This window comes from Schistocerca piceifrons, chromosome X (genome assembly GCF_021461385.2).
Source record: "Schistocerca piceifrons isolate TAMUIC-IGC-003096 chromosome X, iqSchPice1.1, whole genome shotgun sequence".
Classification (NCBI taxonomy): domain Eukaryota; kingdom Metazoa; phylum Arthropoda; class Insecta; order Orthoptera; family Acrididae; genus Schistocerca; species Schistocerca piceifrons.
Window position 1 is genome coordinate 891,101,983 of NC_060149.1, and position 23,110 is coordinate 891,125,092.

Here is a 23,110-nt window from a genome sequence, read left to right on the forward strand (position 1 = left end):
GGCTGCACAGCAAGTCTGGAGTGAGGTGGTGAAGCAAAGAGTGTGGTACACAAGTTGTCGGGACAAAGAGCACCACCATGACATGGGATGAAAGAAACAAAGACCACACTGCCTAAATTCCAAGTGTAGTATGAAAGTTAAACATTCATTACATCAGTCTTGATGGAATATGAGTAACAAAATGAGCACATGTATGGAAAGTCTACATGATAAATCCAGATTCAAGAGCAAATTACATTGCCCACACAGTAGTGCAACAAACAAATATACAGTAAGGAAAAGATTACAAAACCAAAAAGATGCTTAAATCCTTGTTTAGCCTTAGGCATTTTCTTGGATTTGTGATAGCTTTTCCTTATTGGCTTGCTTTGTTACCACTATTTTGTCAAAATTGATGTAATGAAGCCCAAGCTTTCATAGTATACTTAGAGTACAGGGGACATGCCTATGGTTTCTCCTGTCCCACATCATGGTGGCACTGTTTGCACCAGTGACTCGTGCACTGGCCACTTTGCTTCACTCCCTCACTCCACACTTGCAGGGTGGCTGGTAATTTCTGTGGCTCACCTGGATGACTCTGTGCTGTACTGACTAGCCTTCTGTTTCTTACCTTGATGATATGTTGGTCTGAATAAAAACAAAAGAAGCTGTGTTTACTACTATTTTTGATTAGCATGCTGTTACTCAACATAACACTGGCTTGCCTGTCAACTTCTTGTCAAGTACTTGAATGGTGGTAGCCCCCTGGCTGTGCAGGAATTACACTGTTGGTGGCTGTGCTGTATGCTCCATATGCACTATGCTATGGAGCATGTGCCTGTCATGAATGGAGCACACAGACTCCCAGCAATGGACTACTGGCCAGGTAGCCATTGCTGTGGCTGGGTGGTGCCCATGGGGAGAGCCCCCAATCAGATTGAGTGGCACCATGGATGATAGTTTGCACATCAAGTGACTTAAAATTACTTCTGCTAGTAATAACATGGCCTCAGCAGCCTCTTCAAATGGAAATGACTCGGATGATGCAAAAAAGTAAGATCCCAATGCATTTCCTACCCTGGACATGCCATGGAGGCAATGCAGGGCCAGAAGACAAGGAGAAAAATCCTCCCCCCTCTTCCCCTCCCTCCCCCAATACCTGGTCTACCAGGCTGGACAAGAACATCTTTTCAATCACAAAAGCCTTTATTTTTTGTTGAACACATTAAAGACAAATATTGAGAGGTTGCAGCCACCCCTGAGATGAAGAGCAATTCCCTCCTGATAAAAATTCATCCCCTGCACAGTCACAGGTGCTCGTCTGTTGTGAAAAGTTGTGTAACATTTCCACCACTTTCACTCCCCACAAGAGTCTCAATATGATCAAGGGCATCATTTTTCACTTTGATCTTCTTCTGCAATGTGACGCTGAGCTGTGGGCCCAGTTAGAGAATGGGGTGTGCACTCCATCCATCACATCCATAGGGGACCAAGGGAAAATCAAGTTGCTACTGCGGCCTTCATCTTGGCTTTCAAGGATGGTATGTTGCCCGAGTTGGACAAAGTGATGGTTTGTGGGTATGATGTGAAACCCTATGTTCCTCCTCCTATGAGATGGTTCATGTGTATGAAGTTCAGATGTAAGTCATTCCATTGCACAGTTACCCCTGTCTGCAGGAATTGTGGACTTCCATTGCACACAAACATTCATGCGCCTATTCCCCCAGCCATGTTAACTGGTGAAAGCTCCACTCTTCCTGCTCACCAGATTGCTCCACTTTTAAGTGGGAGAAGAAAATGCAGAATTATAAGACCTTGGACCAGAATGACACCATCCTGCACTATGGTCGCAATGTTGTTGCCTTCTCTGTTGACAGTTCTTACCTCCGTTGCATGTCTTACAAGAGGTCCTCAGAGCCACAACTATTACCTGCCCCCTCCCCCCTCCTTCCCAAATGATTGGGGCCCTTCTGGTGCTTCCACTGCACCCAATGCAGGAGCACTGGCTCGACATAAATCCTCATCCCCCAGCCAGAGGTGCCTCATCCTCCTCCAGCTTCTCTAGCTAGGAAGACATCCCTTGGGACTCTTCCTTCCACAGTTCCTGCTGGTCCACAGCTGGATGCCAGCCAGTGGCCAAAGGAACCACAGGATGCTGGCCATTGAACTTTGCGTTCTTCCTTTGTCACTGAAATCTTCCCAGCCCTTGTCTTTTGAGGAGGAGGAGGTGGAGGAGGAGGACAAGAAAGACAAAAGGAAGTCCTTTAAGACAATGGAAGTCCTTTAAGACAATGGAAACCCCAGTGGTCCCTATGCCACACTCTGTATGTATTCCTTCTGTGCCCAAGGTGGAGATCCCGGTGGCCACTGAGGTGCCAGATCCCCCCTTGCAGTGTGCTGCAGGATCTTAGATCTTACTCATCCCTCCTCACGGTCACTTCATGCACCCACATTATTCAGTCAGTCTGATACTCCAGTGGAATTGTAACTGATTTTTTCACCATCTGGCTGAGCTACAGCAGCTTTTAAGCACTTACCCTGCATTCTGTATTGTCATCCAGGAAACGTGGTTTCAAGCAACTCGGACCCCGGCCCTCTGTGGCTGCTGAGGTTTGTACCAACTATGAGGGGCTATTGCATGGAGTTTGTTTGTTTGTTTGTTTGTGTGTGTGTGTGTGTGTGTGTGTGTGTGTGTGTGTGTGTGTGTGTGTGTGTGTGTGTGTGTGCGCGTCTCTTGATACACCTTTGGAGGGTGTGGCTGTTTGGCTAAGGGCACATCAGGATTTTACCATCTGTAATGTTCGTATCCCTCCAGATGATGTGATGCCTGAGGATGTACTGTCTGCATTACTCTCTCAGCTCCTCCCACCATTCTTAGTCTTCAGTGACTTCAATGCCCATAACCCTTTGCGAGGGGGAACAATAACCACTGGCCATGGTGAAAACATTGAAACTAAAATCTTTCCTATCATTCTGTCCCTTCCTCAGCGTTGCTCTCCTGGACCCTCACCTGGCTTTTCCATAATGTTGACTGGGATGGGTTCACTTCTGCTGTCGTCCTTAGCTCTCCTTCACAAGGCAATATTGATGTAGCTGTTCAGTATACAATCGCAACCATTATTTTGGCAGCCAACTGAACCACCCACTCTTCCTCAGAATCTCCTGTCAGAAGACAGTACATTGGTGTGCCCCACAGATTGCTATGGCCATTAGAGATCATAGGCGGGCTCTCCAATGGAGTAAGCAGCACAATTCACTGGAACACCTGATTGCCTTTAAATGGCCCCATGCCCACATCCAGTACCCCCTAAAATGATGATAGCAAGAAACCTGGGAACAACATGTTTCCACCATTGGGTCACATACCTCTCAATCACAGGTATAGGCAAATACCAGGCACCTCTACAGCCTCCAGTCTCCTGCAGGTGTACCAAGTATTTCCATAGGTGGTGCCATTTATACTGATCCATATGCTGTTGCTGAATATTTTGTTGGGCATTATGGCCATGCATTTGAGTCTGAGAACTACCATCTCACCTTTCAGGTTGTAAAACAGTGGATGGATCTAATGCATGTATCTTTTACTACCCAGCACTTGGAGCCATATAATGCTCCCTTAATTGAATGGTAACCATCCATTGCCCAAGTCCAGTGCCCTGATCCAGCCCCAGGGTCAGACCACATCCACAACCAAATGGTGAAACATCTTGTAGTGGATTGTCAGCATGATATCCTTGCCCTCTTCAACTGGATCTGGAATGAGGATGAATTCCTATCTCAGTGGTGAGAAAGGATGATAGTTCTGGTACTGAAACTGTGGAAGAACCCCTAAAGATGGACAGTTATAGCCCAATCAGCCTTACCAATGTTCTCTGTAAATTGCTTGAATTCATGGTGAACAAGTGCATGTGTTGGCTCCCTAAGTCTTAGGTCTTTCAGTTGCATCTCAGGGGAGTTCTTGCAAAGGCCATTCCACTGCTGATAATTTCGTTCACCTGGAGCCCACAATCCAGACAGTCTTTGCGCATCATCAGCATCTCATTTCTGTTTTTGTTGACCTATAGAAGACTTAGGACAAGATATGGTATCGCCACATCCTTGCTAGATTACATGAGTGGGGTCTCCAGGGCCCACTCCCCATTTTTGTCAAGAAATTCCTGTCACACCATACATTCTGGATTCAAGTGAGTGCTTCACTCAGTAGCTCCCATATCCAAGAGAACAGAGTCGCACAGGGTTCTGTACTGAGTGTCTCCCTCTTTCTGGTGGCCATCAATGATGTAGTGGTGACTGTGGAGTTTTTGGTTTCATCCTCCTTGTATGCTGACGATTTTTGCTTTTATTATTACTCTTCTAGAATGGATACTGCTGAGCGTCACCTACAGGGTGCCATACAGAAGGCACAGTCATGGACTCTCACCCATGGCTTTTGGTTTTCAGCCACCAATACTCTTGTCGTGCACTTTTGTTGCCATTGTACTGCCCATCTACACCCAGAGCTTTACCTAGAAAATCAATTACTTCTAGTAGTTTTGACACACCAATTTTTGGGACTGGTCCTTGATTCCCACCTGATGTCACTTTCTCCACCTTCACCAACTTAATCAAAAGTGCTGGTGACACTTCAGTACACTTTGCTGCCTGAGTAACACTAGCTGGGGTGCAAAATGCTCTATCTTTTTGGACTCTACAAAGCCCTGAGTCTGTCCTTGGAAGTCTTGGTTATGAGAGTCTTGAATATGGTTCAGCATCACCCTTAGCACTGCACATACTGGATCCCATTCATCATTGTGGGGTCGAACTTGTGACAGCAGCCTTGTGAACAGCCTACTAGTCAAGGCTGGAGACCTTCCATTACCTATCAGGCACCAACAATAGCTGCTAAATTATGGTACAGGTGTTACTAGATTCTCTGAACATCCCAACTGCCGTGTCCTCTTTCCTGGAAGGGAGCTCGAGCTCCCACAACAGTGACCCAGAGCTCAGTTTACAATTGCTGCACATCTCCAGTGTCTTTCTGGAACTGAAACTTCCCCACTGTCAACTCTCATCAGGGAGACATAGCATCTGACCCCATGGCTTATGCCACAACCTCAGATTTGTCTTGAAGTCTCCTTTGATCCAGAAAGTTTTGTTGACACCATGATTTTTGTTGACTGTTCTTTTCTGTCCTGGAGACATATCTGGGTTCAGAAGTGGTATTCACTGATGTCTCAACAGTCAACAGATGTACAGGCTTTGTCTATACACATTTATAGTGCAGCAAACTCTATTCTCTGTCAAATGCCTGCAGTGTCTTCACTGCTGAATTGATGACGATTAAACTAGCCCTTGGCCATGTTCATTTCTACAGTGGCAAGAGTACACTAATCTGTAGTGACACTCTTAGCAGCCTTCAGGTTATAGGCCAATGCTACTCTCCTCACCTACTGGTTACGGCTATCCAGAATCTTGTCTCTGACCATCAAACTGGACAGCCAGTCATTTTTGTTTTGACCCCCGGTCATGTTGGGATTTCAGGAAATAAACAAGCTGACTGTTTGGCCAAGCTGGCCACCTGGATGCTGATTTTGGAAATAGGGGTCACAGAACACAACCTTCAGTCATTTATAAGCCATCAATTACTGGGTGTCTCAAACTCAGAACGGTCTGCCCTGATCTTCCAAAACAAACTGAGGACAATTAAGGAGACCATGACCATGTGGCAGTTCCCCATGTGTGCTTCTCACAGGGAATCCACAGTCCTCTGTCAACTCTGCATTGGCCACCCTTGAATGATCTGTGTCCACCACATTCTGTGATATGAGAATCCCCCCTCACAGCTGAAGTGGACCTCACATGATGGTGATCCACTTACCCATACTCTGCCCTAATTTGGTTGCTTTGAGGTGGCGTATTAATAGTCATGACATGCTACCCGTGGTGCTAGCAGATGATGCAAAAGCATTTGACTTGGTGTTACATTTTGCCCACAAAGGTGGTTTGTATTCATCACTGTAAGGTAAGACTTTGTGGCCTCATTGAGCACCTGAGAGATTGATAGGGCACCCCTCTCCTGCTCCCTTCCCCACCTCTCCCTCCCCTGGGGTCCCTTGATGGCCCTTGCTTGGTTGCCCAGCCTGGTCTCTACCCTTTCCACCTTTCTAATCTTTTTATTATATCTTGATTTTAATGCCTTGTCTTGACTAATCTTTTAACATCTTGCCTTTGCTGTCTTTTTTCTGGGCTTTTATCTCTGCATGTTTTCTTTTATTAATTTTGTTTAGTTAGACTTCAGCTTTCCAGGATTTGCCTTTCACCTCCTTCCTTTGATAACCACTCCTGGTTTGCCACTTAATGGATGAAGGGACCATTGACCTTGCAGTTTAATCCCTTTCACTCCAAACCATCTAATGAATCTGCAAACAGCCTTGAGGATCTCAAGTTGTCTGATGAATTTGATTTTATGTTGTTTATTGGTCTTTAGTTTACACCATAGAGAGCCACCAGGTTGTGTGTGTGTGTGTGTGTGTGTGTGTGTGTGTGTGTGTATGCGTGTGTGTGTGTGTGTGTTGGGCACACACAGACACACACCACTTAGGGAGGAGTTTATTGTCTAATCTGAACAGCTGCTGCTGTTGCTTGTACCTATGACATGCTGCCCCAGAATAGTGGGAAAGCTGGAAAGGTGTAGAACAACATTCCAAAAGGTAAGAAGATGAAGCAAAAGAGGAAGGAGAGCTATGCCATCTACATTTACAAGGTGCTAAAGCAGGCACATCCTGACACTGGCACCTTGTCAAAGATAGTAAGCATCATGAACAGCTTCGTGAATGACATTTTTGAACACACTGCAGTGGAGACATCATACCTGGTGCACTAAGTGACTGCTTAATCATCACATCCTATGAGATCCAGACTGTTGTGTGGCTTCTGCTGCTGGGTAAGCAGGTGAAGCACACTGTGAGTGAGGGCACCAAGGTGGTGATGAAGTAAGCTAGCTCAAATTAAGGTGGCTCTAAACCATTCCCTCTGTGGAATCGTCATTGCTTTTAACAAATGTGTCCTGCATCCTGTATGGAGAGAACAGTAAGAGCACATGGGCACACAAAAAAAAGTCATCTGTAAGTGGTACATTAATTGCATGTCATCTGGAACTTGCAAAAAAATGTCATCTGTTTCATCCTCTTCTCTGCAAGAATATAAAAATGTCTTTTATGATGTGGAATCTGTGGAGGTGTATATGAGATGTAATGCAAAATGTTAATGATCAAATTTGTTTTCTTTTGTTATTAAAAGAGCCTGCAATCCAAAGACTGAATGTAGATAGATAGGGTGATTCAAAAAGAATGGTCTGATTAGAAAATTTGATATTTATTGATAATAACATACTACAAACATGGGATCAATTGCAAAATACTCACAAAATCTTGATGTTATAGCTATGATATTAAAAATACTCCATGTGTTCACCAACAGCAGTATGGACAACATCTAGACAACAGCTAAATTTGTCATAAACTTTACACAATGGACCTGCTTTTGCAGAAGTTACGGTGGCTGTTGTTCTGTTCTTCACTACTTCTATGTCACAATGTAAAGGGGAGATGAACACACTTTCCTTCACATATCCAGTGAAGACAAAATCTAATGAGGTCATGTCTGATGATCTTGGAGGCCAAGAACACAAGACAGTGTCTCAGGGTTTCATGTGCCCTAACCAGTGTTGAGGCAGTGTGTCATTGAGAAACTGATGTATGTATGTAGTGCGTGATGTATGTATGTCATGCCAGTGCTGTGGAGCTGCAGCCTGTTGGGAAACGAAGTCATCAGATTCCTCCTGAAGTTATGGAAAAAGCCAATTCTGCAGCATTTTAAGAAAGCTCATTACAGTAGTTGTGTTTTCATAAAAAAAGAGACTGCATGTTTAAAAACAGCCTTTGAGGTGTGTACAGATAAGAATTTTAAAATTCTGAAAACAGTGCCCCCTTTCACTGGAAGCTTTCCTTGGCCCAAGCATCACTTACGTGTAAGCTGTACACAGGTGAAGTATAAATCAATTAATACCACCACATTGGGCAAATTTTTAATATCATGTATTAGAAATTTTATATTATACTGACCCTTTTGACTATTTTTTGTGTCCCCTGCTGTGACATTTAACCCAACTGACACTAATATCCTTCTGAAGATGACATTTTTATAGACACTGAAACGATGGTCTAATTAGAGCATTTGTGGTTGCAATACTCAGTGTTTCAGCTTTAATTATTTTTCTCCTTGATGATGAAATGGTGAATATGGTATTCCCTTTGTTACTACCATGATCTCTGATTGTTCTCCCAATTGCCATCAAATGTAGCATACATATTTTAGTTATATTCTCCACAATGACTAAAAATGGAGAAACACATTTAAAATTGATTTATTGGCTGCTTATTTGGAAGTAAAAAATCACTTTTACTACTCACATTTTTCACTGATACAGTTTGGCTGTAATTTGGCTACACTGGGAGCCCATCAGCTGGATGTTACTTGAAGACTGACTGATCAATATATGTGGCACTTCATCAGTTTAGTTGCACAGTCAATGGTCCTCATCCTTGATTTGTTTGTGATCAGCCTTTCTTTTGTGGTGGCTGATAGGACTTGAGAGATTCATCCATATTGTTTTCAGCTGCATTCAGATGTTCTGTAAATAACACTAGCCATGCCACAAAGTGCTATTGATGATGTATTGCTACAAATGTAGATTGATTCCCCATCTTCTGTCTACTGCACATCACACAGTTCTCATGTAGAAAATGATTAACACACTGATAAGTCAGATTCTCACTGGGGTAATGCTTGCAACATCCGTCATGTTCTCAAAGCCTCAAGTGTTCCCCAAATCTTTCTCAGAGAGATCTGTCTTAATTGGCTCAGCATGGGTTTGACAAACCCAGTTTTCCTGAACTGGGGACTGGTGTGTGTTGCCAGCTTTCTGTAACAGTACGCTCTGCATATACTTCAGTTTGCATCATGGGGCACATCAGTGGAATATTGTATGTCATAGGGAACTGGGAGCACAGTTTACCACCCAAAACATAAGGATAATACAAACCATTATACAAAAATTTAAAAAAAAATCTCAAGGTGTGCTGCATGCCAGTGAGGTGCATAACTGTTGAAGCACAACAGTGAGCAACTGCTGGGGAGCCTGCCAAAACCCAGTTTTAAGGTTTACCATCTGTCTGTGTGGACACTTGTTTCCATAGCTGGCCATAAAACAACAAAAATGCATTCAAAACAAAGCAATGCTCCCAACAGGAAGGATGTACTCTCTGGGGATAACAAAACCCAGTTAGCAAAAAAGGCTTCAGAAAGCCCAACACAAGCTACTGCTCTTAAGATAATTCCATTTGTTGTTGTTGTTGTTGTTGTTGTTGTTGTTGTCTTCAGTCCTGAGACTGGTTTGATGCAGCTCTCCATGCTACTATATCCTGTGCAAACTTCTTCATCTCCCAGTACTTACTGCAACCTACATCCTTCTGAATCTGCTTAGTGTATTCATCTCTTGGTCTCCCTCTCCAATTTATACCCTCCACACTGCCCTCCAATGCTAAATTTGTGATCCCTCGATGCCTCAAAACATGTCCCACTAACTGGTCCCTTCTTCTTGTCAAGTTGTGACACAAACTCCTCTTCTCCCCATTTCTATTCAATACCTCATCTTTAGTTATGTAATCTACCCCTCTAATCTTCAGCATTCTTCTGTAGCACAACATTTCGAAAGCTTCTATTCTCTTCATGTTCAAACTGTTTATCGTCCATGTTTCACTTCCATACATGGCTACACTCCATACAAATACTTTCAGAAAAGACTTCCTGACACTTAAATCAATACTCGATGTTAAGAAATTCCTCTTCTTCAGAAATGCTTTCCTTGCCATTGCCAGTCTACATTTTATATCCTCTCTACTTCAACCATCATCTGCTATTTTGCTCCCCAAATAGCAAAACTCCTTTACTACTTTAAGTGTCTCATCTACTAATCTAATTCCCTCAGCATCACCCGACTTAGGTCGACTACATTCCATTATCCTCGTTTTGCTTTTGTTGATGTTCATTTTATATCCTCCTTTCAAGGCTCTGTCCATTCTGTTCAACTGCTCTTCCAAGTCCTTTGTTGCCTCTGACAGAATTGCAATGTCATCAGTGAACCTCAAAGTTTTTATTTCTCCTCCATGTATTTTAATACCTACTCTGAAGTTTTCTTTTATTTCCTTTACTACTTGCTCAATATACAGATTGAATAACATCTGGGAGAGGCTACAACCCTGTCTCACTCACTTCCCAACCACTGCTTCCCTTTCAAGTCCCTCGACTCTTATAACTGCCATCTGGTTTCTGTACAAATTGTAAATGGTCTTTCTCTCCCTGTATTTTACCCCTGCCAACTTTTGAATTTGAAAGAGAGTATTTCAGTCAACATTTTCAAAAGTTTTCTCTAAGTCTACAAATGCTAGAAACGTAGGTTTGCCTTTCCTTAATCTATTTTCTGAGATAAGTTGTAGCGTCAGTATTGCCTCATGTGTTCAAACATTTCTACAGAATCCAAACTGATCTTCCCTGAGGTCGGCTTCTACCAGTTTTTTCATTCATCTATAAAGAATTTGCATTAGTATTTTGCAGCTGTGACTTACTAAACTGATAGTTTGGTAATTTTCACATCTGTCAACACCTGCTTTCTTTAGGATTGGAATTATTATATTCTTCTTGAAGTCTGAGGGTATTTCGCCTGTCTCATACATCTTGCTCACCAGATGGTAGAGTTTTGTCAGGACTGGCTCTCCCAAGGCCGTCAGTAGTTCTAATGGAATGTTGTCTACTCCCGGGGCCTTGTTTCGACTCAGGTCTTTCAGTGCTCTGACAAACTGTTCACGCAGCATCATATTTCCCATTTCATCTTAATCTGCATCCTCTTCCACTTCCATAATATTGTCCTCAAGTAAATCACCCTTGTATGGACCCTCTATGTACTCCTTCCCCCTTCCGCTTTCCCTTCTTTGTTTAGAACTGGGTTTCCATTTGAGCTCTTGATATTCATGCAAACGGTTCTCTTTTCTCCAAAGGCATCCTTAATTTTCCTGTAGGCAGTATCTATCTTACCCTGGTGAGATAAGCCTCTACAGCCTTACATTTGTCCTCTAGCCACCCCTGCTTAGGCATTTTGCTCTTCCTGTCAATCTCATTTTTGAGATGTTTGTATTACTTTTTGCCTGCTTCATTTACTGCATTTTTATATTTTCTCCTTTCCTCAATTAAATTCAATATTTCTTCTGTTACCCAAGGATTTCTACTAGCCCTTGTCTTTTTACCTACTTTATCCTCTGCTGCATTCACTACTTCATCCCTCAGAGCTACCCATTCTTCTTCTACTGTATTTCTTTCCCCCATTCATAACAATTTTTCCCTTAAACTCTCCCTGAAACTCTGTAAAACCTCTGGTTTAGTCAGTTTATCCAGGTCCCATCTCCTTAAATTCCACCCTTTTTGCAGTTTCTTCAGTTTTAATCTACAGTTCATAACAAATAGATTGTAGTCAGAGTCCACATCTGCTCCTGGAAATGTCTTAAAATTTACAACCTGGTTCCTAAATCACTCTCTTACCATTATATAATCTATCTGAAACCTGTCAGTACCTCCAGGCTTCTTTCACATATATAACCTTCTTTTTTGAGTCTTGAACCAAGTGTTAGCTATGATTAAGTTATGCTCTGTGCAAAATTCTACCAGCTGGCTTCCTCTTTCATTACTTACCCCCAATCCATATTCACCTACTATGTTTCCTTCTCTCCCTTTTCCTACTCTCGAATTCCAGTCATGCATTACTACTAAATTTTCGTCTCTCTTCATTACCTGAATAATTTCTTTTATCTCATCATACATTTGATCAATTTCTTCATCATCTGCAGAGCTAGTTGGCGTATAAACTTGTACTACTGTAGTAGGCGTGGGCTTCGTGTCCAACTTGGCCACAATAATGCATTCACTATGCTGTTTGTGGTAGCTTACCCGCACTACTATTTTTTTATTCATTATTAAACTTACTCCTGCATTACCCCTGTTATATTTTGTATTTATAACCGTGTAATAACCTGACCAGAAGTCTTGTTCCTCCTGCCACCGAACTTCACTAATTCCCACTATATCTAGCTTTAACCTATCCATTTTGCTTTTTAAATTTTCTAATCTAATCTAATCTAATCTAATCAATTAAGGGATCTGACATTCCACGCTCCGATCCGTAGAATGCCAGTTTTCTTCTCCTGATAACGATGTCCACTTGAGTAGTCCCCACCCGGAGATCCGAATGGGGGACTATTTTACCTCCGGAATATTTTACCCAAGAGGACATTATTATATTTAACCATACAGTAAAGCTGCATGCCCTCAGGAAAAATTATGACTGTAGTTTCCCCTTGCTTTCAGCTGTTCGCAGTACCAGCACAGCAAAGCTGTTTTGGTTAGTGTTACAAGGCCAGATCAGTCAATCATCCAGACCGTTGCCCCTGCAACTACTGAAAAGGCTGCTGCCCCTCTTCAGGACCACATGTTTGTCTGGCCTCTCAACAGATACCCCTCCATTGTGGTTGCACCTGTGGTAAGGCTATCTGTATCACTGAAGCACGCAAGCCTCCCTACCAACGGCAAGGTCCATGGTTCAATTTAGGAACAGGATACTTACCATGTCTCAGAATGTGCCTCTGAGTGTTAAGACAGGAGGGAAGTACTAAAAAAGTGTCACCTTTCCATGTACATGAAGTGTTACACTCTGTAACAGGCACACTAACATTTGTCAAGTGCTTAAGGAGTGGCACATTACTAATGGAAACTGTCATGTCATCCAGACTGAACTGTTTAAGATGACAAAAGTTCTTGGGGATTACTCAATTGTGACAGAACTTCTCAAAGCTCTGAATTCTAGCAGGAATGATTTAACTCATAGGGTCCTAATGGATGTAGATTTAGAGTAACTGTGAATCAGAAAAGACACACTAATTCATTCTGAAGCATATTACAGTGCAATTCAACTGCCTAAGAGTGGGACCATTCTCCCATATCACTGCAATGTTTCAACCAGCAGTATGGAACATATTACAACTTGTGGAAAGTGGGGCCAAGGTATGAACGGAGATTGGATTGTTGTACAGCTCCTCTGCTCTACATGAACTGAAAAAGCAATCATTCGTTTGGAGCAATTACTTCCAACCTTTTCAAAACCAGAAGAAAATCCTGGAGATCAAGATTAAAAGAAAAATCCCTATTTGGAAATGAGGATATGCAGGGTGTGTGCAGAGAACAAACTGAATAAATCCATAAAGAACAGTTTATTGGAAATAAGAGTACAGATGTTTAGTGTTCCTCAAAAATAACACCTTTGGGCTTCAATACACTTTTTTCAGCGATTCTACCAGTTCTAATAAGCTACCTGAAACATGTTGATAGGAACCACCTTCAGATACCTCATCACAGTGGCTTGCACAGCATCTGCCATTGCAAACTTATGGTCCCTTAAGCTTCTGTTTATTCAAGGAAACAAAAAGAAGTCTGCTGGTACCAGATTGAGACTGTATAGTGGCTGCGGCAGCATTGCAACACCATAGCTGGCCAGGAAGGTGGTATCAGACAGTGAATTGTTGTGATGGAGTCACTAGTTTCCATTGGTATCCTTCCTGACATGAAGCACTTGGTTTTTGAGCCTTTCAAGAACTTCAAACTAAATTGGCTATTGACAGTTTGTCCCTGTGGCACGAACTCCAAGTAGCCAATGCCTTTGGCATGGAAAAAGATGAAGAGTACCAACTTCACTTGGGATTTCATCATCCTTACCTTTTTTGACTTCAGGGAAGAGTTTGTGTCTTACTTGCACTTTGTGTCTTACTTACACTTTGTCCTTTAGATTCAGGGCTGTATTCAAAAACCCGTGTTTTGTACCATGTTATTATATTGCTCAAATAATTTGTCATTTTCACAGCAATCCAAAAGATAACGTGAAATTTTTAAATGAACATTGTTTTGTTCATTCGATAGCATCTATAGAATGATGTACAGGCAGACCTTACGCATTGCCAAATGTTCAGCGAGACTTTAATGCAATACATTTTGTAGTATGTTATGCTGTTCTCCTATCACTCACACAATGATATATTGGTCTGGGTCCAAAACATCATCCACTTTCAACACATTCTCATTAACACGAGGCATGCACAGGCTTTGAGGCTGTTGGGCATTATTAACATTCTCTTCCTCATCCTCTCCCTCCTCCTCCATCGTCTCCCCTACCTCCCCTCGTCTCTCCTACCTCCCCTCGTCCCTCCTACCTCCCCTCGTCTCTCCTACCTCCCCTCGTCTCTCCTGCCTCCCCTCGTCTCTCCTGCCTCCCCTCGTCTCTCCTGCCTCCCCTCGTCTCTCCTGCCTCCCCTCGTCGTCTCTCCTGCCTCCCCTCGTCGTCTCTCCTGCCTCCCCTCGTCGTCTCTCCTGCCTCCCCTCGTCGTCTCTCCTGCCTCCCCTCGTCGTCTCTCCTGCCTCCCCTCGTCGTCTCTCCTGCCTCCCCCCCTCGTCGTCTCTCCTGCCTCCCCCCCTCGTCGTTTCTCCTGCCTCACCCCTCGTCGTCTCTCCTGCCTCCCCCCCCTCGTCGTCTCTCCTGCCTCGCCCCCCCACCCCCTCCCCGCCGTCTCTCTCCTGCCTCGCCCCCCCACCCCCCCGCCGTCTCTCTCCTGCCTGGCACCCCCACCCCCTCGCCATCTCTCTCCTGCCTCCGCCCCCCACCCCCCCGCCGTCTCTCTCCTGCCTCCGCCCCCCACCCACCCGCCGTCTCTCTCCTGCCTCCGCCCCCTACCCCCCCCACCGTCTCTCTCCTGCCTCGGCCCCCCACCCCCCCGCCTTCTCTCTCCTGCCTCCGCCCCCACCCCCCGCCGTCTCTCTCCTGCCTCCGCCCCCCACCCCCCGCCGTCTCTCTCCTGCCTCCGCCCCCACCCACCCGCCGTCTCTCTCCTGCCTCCGCCCCCTACCCCCCCCACCGTCTCTCTCCTGCCTCGGCCCCCCACCCCCCCGCCGTCTCTCTCCTGCCTCCGCCCCCCACCCCCCGCCGTCTCTCTCCTGCCTCCGCCCCCTACCCCCTCCCCCGCCGTCTCTCTCCTGCCTCCGCCCCCCACCCCCCCGCCGTCTCTCTCCTGCCTCCGCCCCCCACCCCCCCGCCGTCTCTCTCCTGCCTCCGCCCCCCACCCCCCCGCCGTCTCTCTCCTGCCTCCGCCCCCCACCCCCTGCCGTCTCTCTCCTGCCTCCGCCCCCCTCTCCCCCCGTCATCTCTCACCTGCCTCCGCCCCCCATCCCCCGTCGTCTCTCTCCTGCCTCCGCCCCCCACCCCCCGTCGTCTCTCTCCTGCCTCCGCCCCCCACCCCCCCGTCGTGGACTGGCACATGGTTTTGCAGAGGTTGAGGTGCTGCATATCTGATGAGGACCTCACAGCCTCTGGGGTGAGTAGGGCAAAGAACAGTTGTAGAAATAGGGAGAGCAGAAAGAGATCATATTAAAGGTTCATGAACTCAACCAAACATTACACTAAACTAACTCATGTACGAGAAACCATTGGGAGGATTTCAGGTAGTGGTTGGAGGTGCCCTGTTATGCTGTAATGAAGAATGTGTGTCTCCTAACCAGCAAAAAAGATACCGTGCAGACTGTGGTGGAATATTTAACTCAAATCACTGTTACTGCCAGTCAAGATCCAGCTTTCTATTGATACCAAATGCGTGCTGAGAGGGGCAGTTCATACTTAACTGAAGCAGTTAAGAAATCTATAACTGCCCCTTCTCTATGTGGAAGTTCAAGTCAACATAGGCTGCATTATGCGACAAGGTGCCACTTCATGACAATATACATCACAGAAAGTTGTGGCATCTCACTGAAGCTTCTAGGGAGATCCTACTTTAACTTTTTAACTTAATATGATTAGATTAGATTAGATTAGATTAGATTAATACTAGTTCCATGGATCATGAATACGATATTTCGTAATGATGTGGAACGAGTCAAATTTTCCAATACATGACATAATTAAGTTAATTTAACTACATAATTAAGTTAATATAACAACTTTTTTATTTATATTTTTTTTTCTTCATTTATATCTAAAAATTCCTCTATGGAGTAGAAGGAGTTGTCATTCAGAAATTCTTTTAATTTATTCTTAAATACTTGTTGGTTATCTGTCAGACTTTTGATACTATTTGGTAAGTGACCAAAGACTTTAGTGGCAGTGTAATTCACCCCTTTCTGTGCCAAAGTTAGATTCAATCTTGAATAGTGAAGATCATCCTTTTTCCTAGGATTGTAGTTATGCACGCTGCTATTACTTTTGAATTGGGTTTGGTTGTTAATAATAAATTTCATAAGAGAGTATATATACTGAGAAGCTATGGTGAATATCCCTAGATCCTTAAATAAATGTCTGCGGGATGATCTTGGGTGGACTCCAGCTATTATTCTGATTACACGCTTTTGTGCAATAAATAGTTTATTCCTCAGTGATGAATTACCCCAAAATATGATGCCATATGCAAGCAATGAGTGAAAATAGGCGTAGTAAGCTAATTTACTAAGATGTTTATCACCAAAATTTGCAATGACCCTTATTGCATAAGTAGCTGAACACAAATGTTTTAGCAGATCATCAATGTGTTTCTTCCAATTTAATCTCTCATCAATGGACACACCTAAAAATTTTTAATATTCTACCTTATCTATATGCTTCTGATTAAGGTCTATATTTATTAATGGCGTCATACCATTTACTGTACGGAACTGTATGTACTGTGTCTTATCAAAATTCAGTGAGAGTCTGTTTACAAGGAACCACTTAGTAATTTTCTGAAAGACATTATTGACAGTTTCATCAGCAAAGAGAACTAACTTTGCCTCATGAATATAGAATGGCAAGTCATTAATATATATTAAGAACAACAAAGGTCCCAAGACTGACCCTTGTGGAACCTCATTCTTGATAGTTCCCCAGTTTGAGGAATGTGCTAATCTTTGCATATTATGAGAACTGCTTATTTCAACTTTCTGCACTCTTCCAGTTAGGTACGAATTAAACCATTTGTGCACTGTCCTACTCATGCCACAATACTTGAGCTTGTCTAGCAGAATTTCATGGTTTACACAATTAAAAGCCTTTGAGAGATCACAAAAAATCCAAATGGGTGGTGTTCGGTTATTCAGAACAGTTTCCTTCTGCTTGGAATGAAACTATTTTAATCTCACTTCTTATAACGGACAAGGACCAAAGATATCCAAGTAGTTATCACTATGTTGCAATCACCAGCTATGAAAGATGTGGTAGTGAATATTCAATGCTGCTACTTTCAGATTTTAGAATCCAGGCAGTTTCTTAGTCACTTTCAGTATTGTTACAGAAGAAGTTGCTCCACTGTTAATAACCTGATACTGCTACAGACAGCTAAACAGAGTTTCTTACATAGCCAGCACATAACTATAAGTGTTTCGTTTTTTTAAACTTAAAAATCTATGATACTACTTGGAGGCATAATGTCCTCAGACAACTACATGTATGGGGATATGCGTGATGCCTCCAATCTCACTGTATTTGTATGGTCCTTCCTCTTCTCACATAATTTATGTACTGAGTCAATTATGTTTTATCAGATCTTTCTATACAAGAAAATTTTAATATCGCTTCTTATACTGAGGAAGGACCAATGATGCCCCCAAGTAGGTATCATAGTTGCACTCACAGCAATGTGCCTTGTTAAGTGCTTTTTATTTGTGGATGACATTACAGTTTTTATTCATCTTCCAATTTTTCAGCAAATACATGCCAGCTGCAGATAACCATAGAGAGACTGGAGGAATATGCATGAAAAACTGGTTTTAAGATTTAATCAGGCAAATGAATGTTTATAATAGTTCCCATTATTTATTGTTCCAGAACTGAAATTGAGGGAAACCTTTTTAAATTTTAAAGTCGGTGAGGTGCAAATGTGTTGCATGCCATGTGTATGGAGCAGACCGTGCAGGTCTCCCCCAGTTTTATTGTGTTTCTGTACAGTCACAGCATGATTATTGGTATATGGTTCTGTTAGACAATCGTACTGTAAGATCCAAGGTCAAGGATTCACACCACCATGAGGGTATCAGGTTTTCTAGAGGCTCATTTAGAATTATCCTCATTTCAACCTCTGTGCTGAAGTTAGTGAGGCACTCCACCACACCCAATCAGGCAGTAACTACTACTTTTGTGACAAGCATCAAAAATGTATTCAGTAACCCAGCTGCCTGCACACCATACTGTTATTTGCTCACAGAACAACTTTTCAATAGTCATCTGTGAGAGAGGGGGCCAGTTAGGATCCAAGCAAAGAACCATAATTTGAAAGCAGATGTGGTGAACATTTTATTACAGTAAGGGAGGTTTCTTTGGAGGCCCAGAGTTGTTTCAGATTTGACTAATATTTAAAAAATCAGCACCCAATATGTGGTTTTTGTACATACATTCAACAATATTTTAGATGAGTATCACATTTTTAAGACTGTATATATGTATGGGAAATCTCTTGGCTGCTCAGTAGCTTTCCTTAAACATGTCTTTATGCAGTGAAATAGCTGTTGAACCAGAAGGTCAATCATCAATGGAAGGAAGAATGGCTGAAGGTGAGGGACCACAAGCTGTGAGCTGTAAAACCCACTGTACATCTGCCTCATTCCTCCTTCCAATCACACTGGCAGGATGAAGTCCTACTCACACAGATATCTGTGTGATGGTAACCAAGCAAACAGAAGACACCTGATTTCTAGTGGCAGTGAATGTGAACTAGACAACGAATTCATTCTCCCAATATCAGAGCTGTGCTACAGTAATCGATAGCAATATCATTCATCACTTCAGTTCTGTTTACTTTCTCCACTCATGACTACAACTTGCAAAGTATATTTTTATCTGACAGTGCTGTTATTTCTGTGGTATAATGGTATTATTGTGCTCAGTGTATCATGGTATGCAAAGAAAATATACACTGAAAAATGTTTACACAGGTGGTACTTACTGTCTAATAATATTCTGTGACAGTTGCGTTGGTGCCATACAATTGCTCACACTGAGTGCTGAACTGTGAATGACCCATTAGAGGTGTGTCTTCCTCAAACAGTACAGTCTAACTCCTGTTTTTTAGATCCCCCAGGTGGCCCACAACTCTTTTGTGGGTACATTTGTGGCACGCACAAGGTGCTGACCTATTGCAGCCTTTCTTCTCTCTTGTGCTGCCTTTTGTGTCCTAAATCCACTCCTTGCCATCCTAGCTTCCCACCTTCCTGCCACCTTTCTCCCTAGGTGCTCGCTTTATGATGACCCAGCTATTCCCTTGGTTTTGTAATTCCTTTTATGTCTCATGTTTCCTCTCTCCCTTTTCTCTCTCCTTATTTTATGTTGTTTTATTTTAAATTTTACATTATTTTATTTTATTTTTTGTCCTCCATAGGATTTGACCTTCCTTTCTAAGTTCTGTTTCCATAGCATGAGTCGTTTGGAGTAGAGCTCCCACCCTAGTGTCTCCAGCATGGGTTCCTCTCCCTCCCACTCCTTCTTCCCTTCCCATTGTATCAGCATACTCTGAAAGGAACCTAACTGGTATACAGTCTGGACCAGAAGAGGTGCTTCAAGTTGTTTCACTACTCTGAGGATGTCTACATTTACCGAGCGAGGTGGCGCAGTGGTTAGCACACTCGACTGGCATTCGGGAGGACGACGGTTAAATCCCACGTCCTGCCAACCTGATTTAGGTTTTCTGTGATTTCCCTACATCACTTCAGGCAAATGCCGGGATGGTTCCTTTGAAAGGGCATGGCTGATTTCCTTCCCCATACTTCCCTAATTCGAGCTCGTGCTCCGTCTCTAATGACCTCTTTGTCGACGGGACGTTAAACAGTAATTTCCTCCTCCTGTCTACGTTTACATTACTCATGTTGGCAGCTGTTCTTGATTTGAATTCTGGAATATTTACTTCACTTTCTTTTGTGAAGGAATTTCAGAAGGCTGTGTTAAGTAACTCTGCTTTCACAGCACTGTCATCAATAGTATTTCCAATGCTACCTTGCAGAGTAGACATTATGTCTTGCCTCTAGCGTACTTCATGTATAATGAGAATCTCATTGGATTTTCTGCCAGTTTGAAAACAAAGTTTCATTGTGGAAACTATTATAAGCATTTTACATTGAAGTCTGCATTAAATTTTGTTAATTTATGTGGTATAAATTTCTAAATTTCTCTCAATACTATTTCTTTGAATTCAAGCCACATCTGATCTACGCTTACATTTTTAATTCGGAAGGAGTGGAGATTGGCCTACGGGAAGGTGTCAAATGAATTTTTATCTGCTTTTTTGAATATGTATATTTTTCATTACTTTTTGCAGGAGTTGGGGTTTCAATACTTAGTCTCACTATAACAACCCTGTGTTGACTAATTCCTGTACCCATTTAGATGCTGGTTATTAGCTCGGGATTATTTGTTGCTAAGAGGTCATGTGCGTTTTACTACTCGCATGGACTCATGAACTAACTGCTTGAAATAATTTTCAGATAATGCGTTTAGTACAATTTCTGATGATGTTTTATGCATACCTCTACATTTAAAGACGAATTTTTGCCAGCATATTGAGAGTAAATTAAGATCACAATGAACTATAATTATTTGAGTGGGGTAAGTGCTTGGAATTAAACTCAAGTTTCCTTTGAACCTTTCAGCAATTGTATCATCTGAATTTTGAGGTCGGTAAAAGGGTCCAATTATTATTTTATGTTATTTGCTAAGAATGAATTCTGCTCATACTAACTCACAGGAGTTATCTACTTCAGTTTCACAACAAGTTAAATTAAATCTAAGTGTGACAAACATGGCACCACCAACTGCATTTAGCCAATCCTTTTGGAACACCATTAGGTTCTTCACAAAAAATTGGCTGATGTTACCTCTGGCTTTAGCCAGATTCCAGTGCCCATAACAATTTGAACATCAGTGGTTTCTATTAGCACTTGGAGCTCTGGTACTTTCCCAACATAGCTACAACAATTGACAACTGTTATACTGATGGTTCCTATATCTATGTTCTTCCTGTATTTGGTCTGCACCCTTTGTGACTGAAGCCCTTTTCATGTTTTCCCGAGACCTTCTATCTCATAAAGCCACCAAGTCCTTGCCACACAGCCCCTGCTACCTGCATAGCTGCCTCCTGCGTGTAGTGGACTCCTGAACCATTCAGCAAAACCCAAAACCCGACCACCCTATGGTGCAAGACAAGAAATCTGCAGCTTACATGGTTGCAGAACCACCTGAGCCTCTGATTCTGATCCTCCACTCAACTCTGTCTCGGTGGTCCACAATGAGTCCTGTCAACTATGCTGCAAATGGTGATCTCTGCTTTCATTCCTCAAGCAATACTGGCAGCCTTTATCACTTCTGTTAGCTGCACTAAACAAGAAAAAATCTCTTTCGATCCAAAGCAACATACATCACCGGTACCAATGTGTGCCACCACGTGCACTTGGCTGCACTTGGCTGCACTTGGCTGCACTTGGCTGCACTTGGCTGCACTTGGCTGCACTTGGCTGCAGCCTGTGCTCCTCGTGGCATCCGGAAGAACCCGTTCCACATCTGGAAAGACTCCATCCAGTATGTACACAGAGTACACATTAGTGTTCTTCCCCTTCCTGGCATCTGTGTCCCTAAGGGCCCCATAATGCACCTAACATTGGATCTCCCAACTACCAATAATCCTACCCTCTGTGATTTCCCAGATCTAGCAGGCTGAGAGGTTTCCTCTGAAACAGGACAGGCGACTGCATCTATCTGAGATAGAGTGTCATCCACAGGCAGCATTTGAAACCTGTTTGTCAGACTAACTGAGGAGGTCTTACGTGCAGCTCCCTGGGAAGTCTTTCACCATCTGGCATGTGCTGAGGCGACATCCCATTTGACCACAGGTGAGAGGTCAACCTCAGTGCAAGCAGTCACTGGAATGGTCACTGGTGAGGACTGATCAGAGGATTCTGATGTGCTGGACGTCCATTGGATCCCCATAGCCGGCCCACAACAGTGGTGCCCATACACTGCAGCTTCAAGCTGTCTGCCGGCCACGGTGGCCGAGCAATTCTAGGCGCTTCAGTTTGGAACCGCGCGACTGCTACATTGTGGCCCCCATTGCACTTTCTGCCTCTAGGCAGCCTCCAGCTGCTCCATGGACAGGGCACCTCTCATGCCTTTCTTTCTTCCTTCTTCCTTCTTCCTTCCTCGTTTCTCTTGGGCTGGAATGCCGCCCTTCAGCATTCTGGCCTGATATGCTGGAGTTGGCACCTATTTGCATATGCAAGTGTTACAGAAATTACCAAATCATAAAACACAGGACTGTTACATTTTAGATATTGCCATGCCATAATCAGAATCAAATCCAGATTCAAACATCCAATGTCAGTGATGCAAAACTCTTGGCCCTGAAGGCACATTTATTATTAATACCAGCATACAGCCATAACCAAACACCTGGACAGAGAGTGATAATATTTATACAAACATAAAGTATCCCAGAATATAAAAACATTACAAATGAAATAAATGGCAGAAACTTGAGTTTGAACTGGTGAGCAGCATCCTGCATCCAGCAACGCTAACTACTACATGTTACCTGGCTCATAGCATTGTTTGCTCTCCTGGTGAAAGATCAACTCACTTTTTTGAAAGTTCTCATCTTAGATTTCAATCTTTTGTGGTCTCCTGGTAGCACTGGGGATCCTTGCATTCTGGTTGTGTTGTCATATTTTCTATACTGACAAGTGTCAAAGATAGCTCCTCCCATCGAAGCTTCACAATAACTGAATGGATCTTCAGTTTCCATGAATAAGATGCCACTATTGCCTATCTGCACCTCAGGGTTGTGGTAGGGATTTGTACAGAAGACATTGATGATGTCTCTGCACATTTGTCTTCTTAATGAAGGGCTATAATCCTCAGTTTCATGTATGATGTCTGACACACAAGGAAGTATATAAACAGCAGAGTAGCACTTCAGTATCTTTTCTGAGTGCCTCAGTTTCTGTA

General features: G+C 43.2%; 1 protein-coding gene across 1 annotated transcript in view; it reads left to right on the top strand.

Moving 5' to 3' along the window:
- The window catches only part of LOC124722760 (structural maintenance of chromosomes protein 4-like), a 70,646-nt gene that overhangs the window by 6,550 nt on the left and 40,986 nt on the right, over positions 1-23,110 (top strand). The window lies entirely within an intron of this gene.